The sequence below is a fragment of the Callithrix jacchus genome, chromosome 3 (assembly GCF_049354715.1).
Source record: "Callithrix jacchus isolate 240 chromosome 3, calJac240_pri, whole genome shotgun sequence".
In the NCBI taxonomy this organism is placed as follows: domain Eukaryota; kingdom Metazoa; phylum Chordata; class Mammalia; order Primates; family Cebidae; genus Callithrix; species Callithrix jacchus.
This window is the reverse complement of record NC_133504.1, coordinates 191,886,140-191,899,008: the sequence shown is the minus strand read 5'-3', so window position 1 is coordinate 191,899,008 and position 12,869 is coordinate 191,886,140. Positions and strand designations below refer to the sequence as shown.

The 12,869-nt window shown below is 48.8% G+C and overlaps 1 long non-coding RNA gene across 1 annotated transcript; it reads right to left on the bottom strand.

Moving 5' to 3' along the window:
* Positions 1–5,494: 5,494 nt before the first annotated feature.
* LOC108590997 (uncharacterized) lies at positions 5,495–12,798 on the bottom strand. The gene is made up of 3 exons (XR_001910764.4): positions 11,971–12,798; positions 11,537–11,657; positions 5,495–10,162 (listed from the first exon to the last, which is right to left on the bottom strand). It is a non-coding gene; the product is annotated as an uncharacterized LOC108590997 (long non-coding RNA).
* Positions 12,799–12,869: the final 71 nt, after the last annotated feature.

Genomic DNA, 12,869 nt, shown 5'->3' with positions numbered 1-12,869 from the left:
ATTGCTCAGCTTGGTAAGATATGGCTGAGAAATTATAGGACAATTGTGTGGGGAATGTCAAGTGATCACAATATCTTCCTCTGCAGCGGATGAGAGCACATCACAATGAGCAACCTGTTTGCTGAATGTATCGGATGATGAGAACTTTGTTCCTCCCGAAGCCGCTTTGTAAGGGCTGGTCAGCTGCCCAAAGGAGCTCCTGTCTGTGCTGCAGGCTGGATGCTGCCCAGTTCATGAATCACTAATAAAAGACAATTAAGCTGGGCATGGTGGTGCACACCTGTAGTCCCAGCTACTCAGGAGGCTAAGGTGGGAGGATCTTTGTTTTTTGGGACAGAGTCTTGCTCTGTCATCAGGTGCCAGGCTGGAATGCAGTGGCGCAATCCCGGCTTACTGCAACCTCCACCTCCCGGGTTCAAGCAATTCTCCTGCCTCAGCCTCCTGAGTAACTACATGCACACGCCACCATGCCCAGCTAATTTTTTGTATTTTTTTAGTAGAGACGGGGTTTTACCATGTTGGCCAGGATGGTCTCAATCTATTGACCTGATGATCTGTCTGCCTTGGCCTCCCAAAGTGCTGGGATTACAGGCGTGAGCCACCGCGCCTGGCTGGTGGGAGGATCGTTCAAGCCCAGGAGCCTAGGCAACATAGCAAGAATCCATCTCAAAACTCGATTTGTTGAAATTTTGTTCTTTGATGGTTTCTATCCTTCAAGCAGAACCAGCTGGGACCCTCCAGGGCATTCCAGAACCATCAGCATCAGTGGCATCAGGGTGGCCAAGATGTGGGCACTGCCAGACAGGGGCCAGAAGAAAGGACGGGACATAGCAGACATGACCAGAGACTTCTGCATGTGGTAGAAGGCTCCACTGAGTGGTGACCCAGCCACATCACAAGAGGCCTCTACACCCAAGCTTAGAGGTGTTCAGCTGTGGCCAGGGTGACCCAGCCATGTCACAGGAGGCCTCTATACCCAAGCTTAAAGGTGTTCAGCTGTGGCCAGGGTTCCAGGGAACCTGTGGATCCTGTGATATGGCACTGAAGATCTGAGCTGTACAGAGGAGTTATACCACAGAGGCCAGGCTTTGGTGTGGACAGTGAGTATGAAGGGAGCACAGGAGGCCTTCCACTGAGGCCCAATCACCAACCCCCACCCCCACCCACCACCAGGGGATTCTCTTCAGGGCTTCACAGAGTGCCACGTGGTGTAATTGCTGGGCCTGCCATAGGTCCCAGGACCAATGCTTCTCAGTACTACCTGCTAAATGAATACATCCAGTAGCTTTCCTTTGAGATTTTGAAAAGTAAAGACTTCACTTGGCAGTAACAGTGAAACATTTCAACATGTTAAATTGTCATTTTATGTGCACAGGGAATGCTGGCCCATAAAGGGCCTGGGAGTCCAGCATCCTACACATTGGACTCCTCATTAACCATCTGAGTCTCATGTTACCTAACACAGTGCATTGGGATCAAACTGAATTTGCAGCCAGGCACTGTGGCTCATGCCTGTAATCCCAGCACTTTGGGAGGCAGAGATAGAGGCCAGGAGTCCAAGACTAACCTGGGCAACATAACAAGACCCTGCCTCCACAAAAAAGAGTTTTAAAAATTAGCCTGGTGTAGTGGGCATGCCTGTGGTCCTAGCTGCTGGGGGAGCTGAGGTAGAAGGATCACTTGAGCCCAGGAGTTCAAAGTTATAGTGAGCTAAGAGTGCACCACTGCATTCCAGCCTGGGCGACAGAGTAAGACCCTGACTCTAAACATACCTACACACACACACACACCACCACCACCACTACAACTGTCACCACCAACAACAATGAAAACCTCTGAATTTACATTATTCACAATAAAGTGATATAGCTTCTGTGACATCTGCATAGAATTCTAAGTAAAGTTGCCTCATTGGTCACCTCTGTTAATGTTGACAAGACACAATCTAAAAACAAAGAGGATGAGAATGGAGGCACCACTTCCCTTCTAGTTACCTCCTGGACTACACTAAGCACCAAAGTTGCAAGGATCCAAGGCATCTCTGGAAAGTTCCATCTCCAGAAGATACTCTGAGAACTCTTAGGCATGATCTTAAATTAATATTCCCATTGTTTGAAATACTGTAAATTCCTCATATTTAAGCTACTGGGAACCACTTGCAATTCCATATAAATTTGAGAATCTACTTTGATTTCTTTGGACAGGGATGTTGGAATTTTGATAGGCATTGTGTTTAATCTGTAGATTACTTTGGATAGTATCCACATCTTAACAATGTTAAGTCTTCCTATCCATGAATATGGGATGCCTTTCCATTTATTCAGGTGTTCTTTAATTTATTTTGGCAGTCTTTTCTATTTTTCAGCATGCGAGTCTTTCACTACCTTGGTTAGATTTATTCCTGATTATTTAATTCTTGTAGATGTTGTTGTAAATGGCATCATTTGCTTAATTTCCTGTTTGAATTGTTCCAGCCTGGTGCACAGAAACACAAATGAATTTTGCATGTTGATCTTGATGTGTTGACCTTGTAATTTTGCTAAATTTGTTTGTGAGCTATTGTACCTTCTTGTGGGTTATTTTGGGTTTTCTATATGTAGGATCGTGTCATCTGCAAATAGAGATTGTTTTACCACTTCCCTTCCATTTGGTTGCTTTCCATTTCTTGTGTGTGTGTGTGTGTGTGTGTGTGTGTGTGTGTGTGTTTTGAGACAGAATCTCGCTCTGTAGCCCTGGCTGCAGTGCAGCGGCACAATCTTGGCTCACTGCTGCCTTGGCTCCACCTCCAGTCTTAAGCAATCTTCCACCTCAGCCTTCCAATGGCTGGGACCACAGATGTGCACCACCATGCCCAGCTAATTTTTTGTATTTTTTTTTTTTTTTTTTTTTTTTGTAGAGACGAGGCTTCACTATGTCGTTCAGTTTGGTCTCGAACTCCTGGGCTCAAGTGTTCAGCCCACCTCGGCTTCCTGAAGTGCTGGGCTTACAGGCATGGGCCATCGTGTCTGGTCAGCTGTGGGTTTCTTATAATACCCTTTAGCATGTTGAGGAATTTTGTTTCCATTCTTATTTTTCCGAGCTTTTCTTTCTTAAATCAGGAACAGTGTTGGATTTTGTCAAATCCTTTTTCTGTGTAAATTGAGATGATTGTGTAGGTTTTCTCCCGTAATTCTATTAATGTGGTGTGTTGCACTGGTTGATCTTTCTCATGTTGATCCACCCTTGCATTCCTAGGTAAATTCAACTTGGTCATGATGAATAGATGAATAATCCTTTTAATATGCTGTTGCATTCAATCTGCTAATATTTTGCTGAGGATTTTGCATCTGTATTTGTAAGTGATATTGGTCTATTCTTTTCTGTGAATGTCTTTATCTCATTTCAGCATTAAGGTAATGCTGGCTGCATAGAATGAGTGAGTTAGGAAGTATTCCTCCTGTTAAATTATTTGGAAACACAGCACCCTGAGCGGCCCTGTGGCAGGAGAGGCCTAGCAGTGGCGGGCTCTACCTGCAGCCGGGAGTGCAGGGACCGTGCCATCCAGCCTTGTGTGAGTGACAGTGTGATTTCATACAGTAACAACAATGACTAGATCCTGTAACATTGCATTTTCTGGGCAAGTCCCTGTCATTAAGGCACACGTGACTATAGGTCACAAAAGACAGGTGTCCAGAATGTCTGAAGAACTCAGAAGAACTCCTACTAATCAACAATACAAAAACAAATGACACGATTTAAACACAAGCAGCAAAGTAATCCCAGGAATTTGGGAGGCTGAGGTTGGAGGATAACTTGAGGTCAGGAGTTCTAGCCCAGTCTGGGCAGCATAGCAAGACCTGGTCTCTACAAGAAAAGAAAAAAGCTGAGAATGATGTTCCATGACTGCGATCCCAGCTACTCAGGAGGCAGAGGCAGGAGAATCCCTTGAGCCCAGGAGGTTGAGGCTGCAGTGAGCCGTATTTCCACCACTGCAATCTAGCCTAGGCAACAGAGCGAGACCCTGTCTCAAAAAAAAACCAGACATTTCACAAAAGAACACACAATTGACCCTTGAACAACTTGGCAGGTAGGGTCACTGAGCCTCACAGTGGAAACTCCATGTGTAACTCTTGACTCCCCGGAGCCTAACTGCTCATAGCCACTGGTGACTGGAAGGCTTATCGATAACGTAACAGTCGCGTAAGACATATTTTATTTGTTATATGTGTTGTAAACTATATTCTTATGATAAACCGCAGAAGAGAAAATGTTATTAAGAAAATCATAAGGAAGAGCAAACGGATTCACGGTTCACTAACTACAGGGGACCCCCATCAAGGTCTCCATCTTCCCCCTGCTCGTGTGAGTGGCTGAGGAGGAGGAGCAAGCGGGGCTTGGTCCTGCTATCTTGGGATGGCAGAGGCAGGAAAAATCCACAAACAGCTGAACCTGTAAACGGACAAGAAACGAGCACGTGAGAAAGCGTGCGGCAACCTTAGCTGGGCGTAATGCACATTTAAATCACACATCCTAGGCCGGGTGCGGTGGCTCATGCCTGTAATCCCAGCACTTTGGGAGGCCAAGGCAGGCTGATTGCTTGATGTCAGGAGTTCAAGACCAGCCTAGCCAACATGGGGAAACCCCATCTCTACTAAAAATACAAAAAAAAAAAAAAATTAGCGGGGCATGATGGCAGGTGCCTGTAGTCCCAGCTACTTGGGAGGTTGAGGTAGGAGAATCACTTGAAGGCTGGGGGGAGGAGGTAGCAGTAAGCCAAGGTCACACAACTGCCCTCCAGCCTGGGTGCCGGAGTGACGACTCTGTCACAATGAAATGAACCACACACACTGAAACGTCTCCGTTGGAAAAGACAGAATGCTGAGACTGGAACCGTCGTGCACGGAGCTGGAGGTATCAAATGACACAGCTGCTTTTTTTTGTTGAGACGGAGTCTCACTCTGTCGCCCAGGCTGGAGTGCAGTGGCACAATCTTGGCTCACTGCAACCTCCGCCTCCCGGGTTCAAGCAATCCTGCCTCAGCCTCCCGAGTAGCTGGGACTGCAGGTGCCACCAGGCCTGGCTAACTTCGTATGTTTAGTTTCACCATGTTGCCCAGGCTGGTCTCGAACTCCTGACCTCAGGTGATCCGCCTGCCTTGGCCTCCCAAAGTGCTGGGATTACAGCTGTGTGCCACCACGCTGGGCCTCAGCAATGATTTTGAACACAGGAGATAGAGGGTGCCTTCCTTTCTGGGAGGCTACAAATGGAGGAGACGTGACTGCCCTCACTGACTCGCCAACAACTCGCAGATGCGGTGAGCCTGAGATGCAGCCACACAGAGCTCCTGGGAGCCAGCCTCGGGTGCAAGGCAACATTTTCTTCATTTCTAGAGACTTCTTTCATGCCTCCCACGTGCAGTGGAATAAAAGCTCTCTCGTGATTCCCTAAACTCCTGTCATTTCTGTGGCCTTTTCCACTTTGTCATTTCTTGCTTCCAAATTGTGACATTGTGCTTTTTAAAAAATGTATGTCGGCTGATGGGGTTATCTATTTTATTTTTTAAACAACTGAGTTTACACATATATATTTGGTTCTACATTTAAAATTTTTCTTTCCTTTTAATTTTCAACTTTATTATTTTTTATTTCGGCTGCCTTTTCTTGTTGCTGCAGTCCCTTTAATGTTTCTGAATGGCTTGCACAGGTCATTCTTTCTTCCTTTTGTAACCCACACAGCTCTTAAAAACCATGGACTTCTCAGGGCACACACACAGTAACAATAGCCCATTCGTTCTGATGTACACAGTTTCATTATTGCTGGTTTACAGAAACTCTGCAAGCTCCATTTCTTAGCATCTCTTTGACACTAGAAAGAGGGATTTTCCATTTCTGGGTGGAAAATCTCGATTTTATTAGTTTGGGTGTTTTGTGGTCTAGAATGCCACCTGTAGTGTTTCCACTGTTTGCAATCTATTGACATTTTCATTATGACCTAATACATGGACCATTTTAGTGACTATTTTGTGAGCACCCTCTTTATCTGCTGTGATTCATTGCTTAGAATTAGGAAAATAGTGGATGAATTCCACTAATATGACCCCCAAATAAGAAGACACCATTTGTTCCCTGAGACAGGGTCTCCCTCTGCAGCCTAGGCTGGGGCTGCGGCATGATCATGGCTCACTGCAGCCTCACCCTCCTGGGCTCAAGCAAGTCTCCCACTTGGCCTCTCCAGTAGCTGGGACCACCAACGCACACCACCATGCCCAGCCTTGGAGAAAACCTCTCTCAGTGACTCAGCAGCCTCGTGTCAGACAGTCTAGCTCTCACAGTAGTCCCTGTCTCTCCTCACGAGGAAATCCACCGTGGCGATTGCGGGGGCGGGGGCGGGAGTCTGCATGCAAATCCCACCCCTCAGGGCCCAGGTGTCCTTGTAGGTGGGCTTTACCTGATGAGAGGGTGGGAAGGGGCCCTCGCGCATGCACACACTTACACCCACACATGCTCACACACACATGCTCACACAAGCTCATGCACCCACACTCACATACACTCACACATGCTCACACACATGCACACATGCAAACATGCTCACCCATGCACACATGCACACACATGCACACATGCAAACACATGCTCACACACCCACATGCACACACATGTTCACACACCCATGCTCACACGTGTGCACACATGCACACACTCACACACATGCATGCTCACACATGCCCACAATATGCTCGCACACACCCACACATACATGTACACACACAAGCTCACACATGCAGAAACATGCTCACACATGCCGACATGCACTCATGCTCACACACACACATGCCCACAATGCACAGAATATGCTCACACATGCACACATGCATTTGATCACACATGCACACACATCCACACATGCTCACACACCCTCACATGCACACACACGCCCCACACACACCTGCACCCGCTCACACACTCCCACACATGTTCCCACATGCACTCACACATGCTCACACTCACATACACACATGCTCACACGTGCCCACACACACATGCCCACACACGCTCGCGCACACGCACACACGCTCACATTCCTGATTTCCTGAGCCACGGTTACAGAGACCCACGGAGCAGGCGAGGGGAACCTCTCACTCCAGCTCCTCTTGGTCCCCCCAACCCCCAGCAATAGTGTCCACAGGAAGACACGTTCTTTTGTGTCCAAGGCACTTAACTCTGTCCAGTGTGAGGTAAAGTTATTTAACTGCAATTTTAGGGCTCCTTTTGGAAGGAAATTCTACAATCTTGGCCCAACAGAAGCCACCTCAAACATCCAGCACACACCCTGGCTGGGCCCCACCCGGGAGCAGGGAGGCCTTCACTGGAGATATTTACAAACAGATGTTGTGAAGATAACAATTGTGTGACTTGAGTCCATTCCACCTCTACAGCTAATCATGGGAACTAGTTACAGTTTGTATTACTAAATACTTTTAAGGGAAAATCAAATGCTATTTTCTTACCAACAAAACAGTCAACACTTGAGCCCAAGAGTTTGAGACCAGCTCAGGCAACATGGCAAAACCCTGTCTCTGCAAAACACTTTAAAAATTAGCTGGGCATGGTGGCATATGACTGCAGTCCCAGCTACTCAGGAGGCTGAAATGGGAGGATCAGTTGAGCCCGGGAGGTTGAGGCTGCAGTGAGCTGCAATAATGATGCCGTACTACAGCCTGGGTGACAGGGCAAGACTCTCTCAAAAAAGAAATCAACAAAACAGTCAACTATGTGTAAAATATTCTCACCTGATGTGAGGTACGTTTCATTCATTCAAGAATTAAGTTTTTCAGCAGGATTGGCAAGTGTTAACTACCTCCTAAGAGACGTGTGGATCAAAATAACGACAAGGACAACTCCAGCTCAGAAAACCGATCTGGCCAGGCGAGAGGAAGTGCTGTGTCCTGCCACTTGGGCAGAGTCACCCCCTTGACCTTGAGGGGGTTACCTTTAAGTAGCAGAGCCCTGTGGCCCATCAGTGGAGATAAGAAGGGCCCTGGGATGTGGACAGAGCCCCTGCAGCATGTGGTGTGAGTTGGCTATGACAGTGTGTCCCTGAGCCAGAGGTCAGGCCCTCCCACACGGTGACCATGCAGGAGACACCCGGCACCATCCATCTGCTGGGCTCTTCTTCCCTGGGCGCTCCTGGTCCATCCACACGAGGAAACCACATGTTCCAGGCGTGCCCCACAGCTCATCACTGGCATATCTGATTAGTCCAGATGTGCAGCCGACCCATGCTGAGCTAGACTTTAGAGCCTAAGATTTTGGAAGTTTAAACCAAGAGACACAGAACGTGACAGCTGTTGAACACTACGCCACAAGAAGAAGTATATTTGGTCACGGCCCCTGGTTCTGGTCACTGAGTGTCTGAAACCCTTGGGATTTCCTGAGTGTGGCAGTGTCTTCTGTTACTTGTAAGGAGCCCCCTTCCACCACACCTGAGTTTATGCTAACAAGGTGACTCCGGGTGGACATCATCAGAAAGACCCGGAGATTAGATGGCAGGAATTCTCAGCCCCTCTCCCACTCCACCTCCACCTCTGGGGAGGAGAGGGGGCTGAGGATTGAGATATAAAAATCTGTGAATAATGAGATTTGGGAGAGCCTCCAGATTGGTGGATGCCCTGAGGTTCTGGGCAGTTGCCACATGGAGAGGGCTTGGGAGCTCCTCACCCCATCGTGCACAATGTGCTCCCATTGGCTGTTCCTGAGCTGTGTCCTTCATAATAAGCTGGGAAGCATAAGTGTTTTCCTGAGCTCTGTGAGTTGTTCTAAAAAATTACTGAACCCGAGGAAGGGTTCATGGGAGCCCCAAAGTATCACCTGCTGTGTGGGTGGCCTGGGCACCCCACATGTGGCCGTCACCTGGAGAGGGGACAGTCTTGTGGAACGCAGCCCTCAGCCTGTGGGTGAGAGTGTAAGTGGGGTAGGATACCCAGTTGGTGTCAGAGAGTCTGACAATTGGACAACTTCAAGTATGTAAATGAAAAGAAAAGTCTAAGCTCCCACAACCAGCTGAATGGGACCCACCACCCCCACCCTCAGCCAAGGGGATTTCAAAGAACCTGAAAAACTAGTTCAGACCACGATGGTGACGCAGACTTTTCTTGGTCACCTGTCAGCCAGAGCTGCCAGGCTGGTGACACCCTTGCCCAGGCCTTGTTCAGGCCTAGGTTTGCCACAGGAGATGCCCCATCCACTCGGCCCACTAGGACAATCCAGTGTGGATCCCGCGGCTGCTGTGACTGCATGCTCAGCCCCCAGTGGGAGGGGGCGTGTGAGCAAGAGAGTGCCGGGTCCAGCCAACTGTTCCAAGTGCCAGCGTAGAACCAGGTTCCATGTGGGGCTTGTGGCTGGACCAGGCATGTTGCAAGCCACTCCCATGGTGGACTCTGGTGTTCAGACGAGGGAAACATGGTGATGCCCAGGTAGAGGTGCTCGTGATCCTGAAGCCCCAAAGGAGGTATTACAGCGTGCTAATTAGCTCTTTTAGTCCATAGCGTGATGGACAATGGTGTGTCAACAGCTCTGCCAGCCCCTTGCTCTTCATTGGCACATGGCTCCAAGGCTTGCTCAGCCCTGCCACTGCTTCCATCACGTGGGGTGGCTGCTCTCCACTGGTGAAGGGCAAAGGATCATGGTGTTACAGCCTTCTCTGTACTCACATTTAACGGGTTCCGAGCTCTTGTCCCATGTCCAAGAAGAATGAGGATACATTGACAATTGAAGGGTGAGGAGGATGGTGAAGAATTTTATTGAGTGAGAAGGCAGTGGAGCATGGACGTGAGGGTGGTCCAACACCTGAAGTCAGGTGGTTTCTCTTTCCATGTGGCTGGGTTCAGGGCTTTTATGGGCTCCAAATGGGAAGTGCGCGCTGGTTTGTGAATATGCAAAAATGTCTAAAACAAAGGCATCACTCAAAAGTGGGCACAACAGGGTTAAAAACCAATTAGGGAAGGGTAGGTATATGTAACATAGGTGAAGGATGGCAATCAATCACAGGGAAGCATGCCAAGCAGGAAGACAGGTTCTCGATCCAGTCCATGGATTTACCTGGGACTTGTAGCTAGGCTTTAAACTGGCTTCAGCTTGAAGGTTAGGTTTCACTGGGGACCTGCTGTGTTTGCCTCCTGCAACTATTAATGGAAAGGGAGGGTGGGTCATGCCTCAGTATCCCCTCCTCCCTTTGCAGTTCAGGCATAAAACTTACCAGCATTAACATTAAAACAGAGATCTTAAGACTGACAAAACAGCCTCTTTGTAGCAATAAGATGCCAAATTCCAACCTGAATCTAGTACAATGTTACATGACAGATGGCTGGCCCTGAAGGAGATCAAAGTATTTTACCCCAAAATACATTTCTTTGACATATTTTGAAAGGGCCCTGCAAAGGCTGTTTCTTCTGGGAGAAATCTACATTCTGTAGAGCATCCCCTGCCCTTTCCAGGTCTTTTCAGATTCTGAAGAAGTTAACTGAAAGTCTAGCAGCTTTTAAAGATCTAGATAGGAAAGATCAGCCATCTATCGCCTCTAATGGCAGCCAGCTATGAGGCTTCATCTATGTAATAAGAATCTTGGTCTCCACAACCCTTTTTTTAACCCAGATGCTCCTTTCTCTTCATTCCAGATCTTTAGATAAGAACTCTTTCAACCAATTGCCAATCAGAAAAATCTTTGAATCTACCTGTGACCTGGAAGCTCCCCACCCACTCCTCTTGCTTTGAGTTGTCCTGCCTTTTCAGACCAAACCAACGTAAACCTCACGTTATGGATTGATGTCTTATGTCTCCCTAAAATGTATAAAGCCAAGCTGTAACCCAACCACCTCGGGCACATGTTCTGAGGACCTCTTGAGGCTGTGTCGCAGGTCATAATCCTTAACCTTGGCAAAACAAACTTCTGAATAGATTCAGATCTGTCCCAGACACTTTTTGGTTTACAACCTTTTGTAACCAAAGGACCAACTAATTCAAATACAGTTTTATTTTCCGATATTAAGAAAACCTAGAATGAATGATCCAAAGGTTGTAGAGAGTGAAACAATTTCTCCAACGTGCAAGCCTCTGCCTCGTCATTCCTGAGAATTTCTAACTGCAGATGTTACTAAGATGGCATTGCCACGGAAATAAAACCCGTGTTGTTTCCTTTGGGTTAATCTTGAATTCCTGGTGAAGTGAACCCAAAGTCTTTAAAGAGGATGGCAGTCCATCCCATTGCTGCAGGGCTGCGGTGGATTACTGGGGCCACCCGGGAGACTAGCAGACACGATGCCAACTGTGAACAGATGCAGGAGTGCAGAGTGCACACTTCCAATTACAGGAAGGTCAGGAAAGCTGTCATGGGGACCAGGGTTGGAATGATGGGGATACAGCCTGAAAAGGGGCAGGGGACCTTTCTGTGCCACAGGAAATGTCCTAAATCTCAACCAGGACATGGTTAGATAGAAGTGCAAATATGGGTGAAAATTCATCAAACTGTAAAGATTTGTGAACTTCACTGTAAAATTCACCTCAAACGTTTAAAGGACTGGAGTCCGCAGCCACGTACTTGAGGAGTAACACTTCCGTTAGTCCCGAACTCCCGGATAAAACAAAGACTCCACAGTGCAGGTCGGACGTCGTGCGTTCCAGCTGTAACGTGTAGCAGTTAAAACTCCCGCCACCCTCCAAGCGGAGATTCTGGCTTCATCGCGATGCCTCCTTAGGTGCTTCCCTCCGCCTCCTGGGTTCAGGCAGTTCTCCTGCCTCAGCCTCCCGAGTAGCTGGGATTACAGGCACGCGCCGCCATGCCCAGCTCATTTTTTGCATTTTTAGTAGAGACGGGGTTTCACCATGTTGACCGGGATGGTCTCGATCTCTCGACCTCGTGACCCACCCGCCTCGGCCTCCCGAAGTGCTGGGATTACAAGGGAAGTATTTAAACAATTGTTTAGAAATGACTTACGTGAAACACAAGGTGGTTTAATTGGGACGTCATTTCCTCGTTAATCGAACCTAATTTCATTTTTATTTTGGAAAGGAGCAGGGAGACGGGTGGTGTGTGAAAGGCTGAGCACGCGAAGCGGCTGAAGTGAGGCACCACCCGGATGCCAGCGCTGCCCGCCCTGCGAGGAGAGGGCGGAGGCGGCACGCGCTTCTCCTGTCCAGGAAACAGTATGTGGTCTTGGGCCTTTCCTCCACATCAGGCTCCAGCAGCTGGAAATCGGTGAAAACGCGGCCAACGAAAAACAGCTGGCTGGGCCGGGCGCGGTGGCTCACGCCTGTAATCCCAGCACTTTGGGAGGCCGAGGCGGGTGGATCACGAGGTCAAGAGATCGAGACCATCCTGGTCAACATGGTGAAACCCCGTCTCTACTAAAAATACAAAAAATTAGCTGGGCATGGTGGCGCGTGCCTGTAATCCCAGCTACTCAGGAGGCTGAGGCAGGAGAATTGCCTGAACCCAGGAGGCGGAGGGTGCGGTGAGCCGAGGTTGCGCCATTGCGCTCCAGCCTGGGTAACAAGAGCGAAACTCCGCCTCAAAAAAAAAAAAAAGAAAAGAAAAGAAAAACAGCTGGCTACAGGCGCCTGCGGCCAGGCGTTTCGTCGGCGTTGCCCTTGGGACCTCAGGCACGAGGGACCCACAGGGGACGGCCCTGCGGGAGCCCGAGTAACAAGACGGACGCCAAGTCCCCCAGGCCGCTCGGCCCCAGCTCCATCAGCCCCGGCCACAGCCCGCACTCCGGCAGCATCGCGAGCCCGGCGTCTGCGGCCTGCACCCGGCCGAGAATTCAAGAAGGAAACCGCCAGCCGGGGCTGTCTTTGATTGGCTAAGCGAGAGGAAACCCGGCAGTGATTGGTCAG